Genomic DNA, 3,573 nt, shown 5'->3' with positions numbered 1-3,573 from the left:
CATCAACTTGCTGATCTACTCACAAAGAGTCTTGGACAAGGACAACACCATCTACTACTAAGCAATCTTGGAATGAAAAATATATTTCAACCATAAGCTTGAGGGGGAGTGTTAGCAAATGCAGAAATAACAAAGCTTATGTTAGTTAGAAGATTCCAAGAGTTAGTTACTAGCTGATGACATGGCAATAGTTAGTTACAAAGTTTGTTAGAGATATTTTGTATTCATTCATAGTAAGAGTAGTATATATAAGCATGTATGTACAGATTCACTGAATCAAGACATTAATACAATCTTCTTCCTTCTTCTTCTCTCAAATGCTCTGTGAATTCTCCAAGGCTTGATCTCCATTCATGGAGTTATCATAAAGGTGTATATGTTTGTAATTATTTTACTTTTATAGGATATTTACTTAGTTTCCCCTCAATAGTACAAAAATCGAATAAATCAAATTTATTTTGGTTTGATTGCGGTTAACATTTTCATAAAATCAAAATCCAAAAAACCAAATTTCTCAAATTGAACCGACCGAATGCCTACCTTATAAGTGTGGGAACTAGGAAGCAATGATTTTTCTTCAACCAATTTCGCTTGAACTGCAATATATTTGCATCAGAACTCATAACTAATCTCACCAATAACTTTACCAATCACTTACAGATTACACAATATTCATTCCTATCTCTCAATTCTTACATCAATCTTATTTTTTCCTATCAAGCTAGTTAGCGTTTTACGAGTTTCAGTTGAAAAATAATAATTGAATGCAATCTCTTCAGACGTCTTAATTTAATAAAAACAAATAGAGCATGACTTCTCTTACCTACGGAAAGAAGTCATTTTCTAAAGGGGAAAGAACACTTGTACTCCCCAAATACAAATATCATCATAATATATATATATATATCTATTCCAATGGTATGAAGGGGCAGTTAGGTAAATAGTTTAGGTTATAGGTATAATCAAGGTAAATTTATTGGATTGAGTCCAATTTAGGTAAATACTTTGTTTAAAGAGTTAAATTTGTGTAGTTTTCCTTTTCTAAAGTTCTACGCAGTAAATAGTTTAGGTTGTAGGTCTAATCAAGGTAAATATATTGGGTTGGATCCAATTTAGGTAAATACTTTTGCTTAAAGAGTCAAATTTGTGTAGTTTTCCCTTTTCTAAAGTTCTTAACTTAATATAACTTATTTTTAAGGGACTTTAAGTCAGGGGACGACAAATGGACTACGTTAAGAGATGAAAGTTGCAGGTCAATTCTCGATGATATCATTGTGTATAAAGGCAATTTTTATGCTGTTGATCTAGATGGCGAGACCATAAAATTTGATTACTCGCTTAATGAGACCAAGGTTGCACAATATGAGGGTTGCTGTTAGACGTATGAAGAAGAAACGACTTGTGGAATCAAGTGGTCAATTGTTTCTTGTTGATATGAGTTCATATGACTCTGATCCCAATAAAGTCGATAGGATTATAATATATTGGCTAGATAAACAAAAGCATGAGTGGACTCGTGTGTATAAATTGGTTGATCGTATTTTCTTTGTTGGTGACGACTGCTGTTTCTCAGTGCCGAGGGAATTGCATTTACTATACAAATGGATCTGCATATATTAACATGTTGCGGAAGTATGATCGTAAGTTTTGGGTTAATAACCGATATAGATATCATATACATCGTTTTGATGACTATCGTAGCATCAATAATTTTAGTCAAATATCTTTTGGCTATCCTATAGGTAGTCATTGTAGCGTGAGTTATTATAGAACATCAGGTGATATTAGTGCAGAACTGGTACATAAATATAAAGGATTACAGGGTCATAACACGGGTGTGCTTACTGCTGTTAAACCTGGTTATAAGCTTGGACCACTGTTATTCTACCTTGAATATGCAGATATTTTCTGGCCACCACCATCTTGGCTTAATCAGAAATCATACAGGAAGGTTCTCAAAAAAAGAAAAAAAGGAAGTTGCTGAGTCATGATTATTTTATTTACATACAAGGAAGAGGCAGAAGGATCAATTCATGAAGAGACATATCGATGCAGGTCCTACTCCAATTAATCTTTGTCATTTTACTTTAATTTATATTTGACTTCAATTTGATTCTTGTGTTACTACTGGCTTTGATTTGGTGGTAATCATTCTACTATGCACAGACCACAAGTGTCAATTTTTTACAAACATTTTAAAATGTATTTTTTCATTATATTGATATGGAAAAAAAAAATTGATTAATTTTTGAATATCTAAAATTATATTTTAAACTATCAAATATAATTTAATATATCTTTAAAAATTAGTCAAATTAACTCTCGAAAAATGTCACACAACTAAAAAGAAACTAAGGGAGTAAAATGAATAATTAATAGGCTAATAGCCCAAACTAATCTATTAACTGAGGGAGTAAAATGAATAATTAATAGGCTAATAGCCCAAACTAATCTATTAACTGAGGGAGTAAAATGAATAATTAATAGGCTAATAGCCCAAACTAATCTATTAACTGAGGGAGTAAAATGATATTGCCTTCGACCTAATGTCAAGCTTTCAAATTATCTTTTTTAACAAATATTTTTTTCAAAAAGTACTTTTCACTTGTGGTGAAAAATTAGTGTATCTATAACTAATTATTTTTTAAAATATATATATTTTTAAACAACAATTAGTATTTGATGATGAGCTTTTAAAAAATATGGATGTACAAATTTTAACCGATCAGGATAAGATTAATTTGATTAGTAAATGGATTATGAAGCAGCAAATTCTTATTTGGACCAAATATATATATATAAATTATAATTAAATATTAAAACTCTATGTACCAATAAATATCATACTGAATTAGATATATCATGATTGTTTCCATTAGGTAATTTTATCATTTTTAAGGCATAATATATAAATGTGTCATTCAATTTGTCCTCATTATACATTTATGTTTTGTCTATGCATAAATAGACACTTAAACTTGTATAAAGTTGAAAAAATAAAAGCATGAGTCCGACATGACATAATATACATAGATCACTACGATGCATCATGTGTGGAATACATGTGTTTATTCAACTTTATACAAATTTAAATGTCTTTGAAGGACATAAATGCAAGATGAGACCTATTTGTCTTTTTTTAAATAAAGCACAAACGTACCGCCTTTGGAGTGCACATAGAAATGAAATCTATACTCTATTGGCCAAACGTTTAATAGATTATTTCAAAAAATGTTTTTTCTAAAAATAGTTTTGAAAAAACAATTCACATAGAAAAAAAAAGGGCTAACCCATCGGTGGCCCCCTAAACTTGGCACCAACTTTCACTTAGGCACCTCAAGTGGGCGATGTTCATTTTAGACACCTCATGTAGGGTCTCGCTGTGTCATTTTGACACTTTTTGCTGACTAAGCACAGTACGTGTGCTACACGAATTTTGAGCGCGTCAGAGATTTTTTTTGTAAATATTCTGATTTTTTTTGTAAATATTTTCTTCTCCTTCTTCTTCCTTGCTTTCTCCCTTCCATCTTCCCCACCTTCTACCATCCTCCATCACCACACAACTTTTTTAAA

General features: G+C 30.9%; 1 protein-coding gene across 1 annotated transcript in view; it reads left to right on the top strand.

Moving 5' to 3' along the window:
• Positions 1-1,738: 1,738 nt before the first annotated feature.
• Positions 1,739-3,573, top strand: part of LOC102583252 (F-box protein At2g17036) — a 4,635-nt gene continuing 2,800 nt past the window's right edge. The window contains exon 1 of the mRNA XM_006340739.2: positions 1,739-2,055. The gene's annotated coding sequence lies outside the window, so the exon portion shown is untranslated. The remainder of the gene's footprint in view (positions 2,056-3,573) is intronic.

The sequence above is a fragment of the Solanum tuberosum genome, unplaced genomic scaffold (assembly GCF_000226075.1).
Source record: "Solanum tuberosum cultivar DM 1-3 516 R44 unplaced genomic scaffold, SolTub_3.0 scf00020, whole genome shotgun sequence".
NCBI lineage: Eukaryota > Viridiplantae > Streptophyta > Magnoliopsida > Solanales > Solanaceae > Solanum > Solanum tuberosum.
Note: the sequence above shows the minus strand (reverse complement) of the source record. Positions and strands in the feature narration are given on the sequence as shown.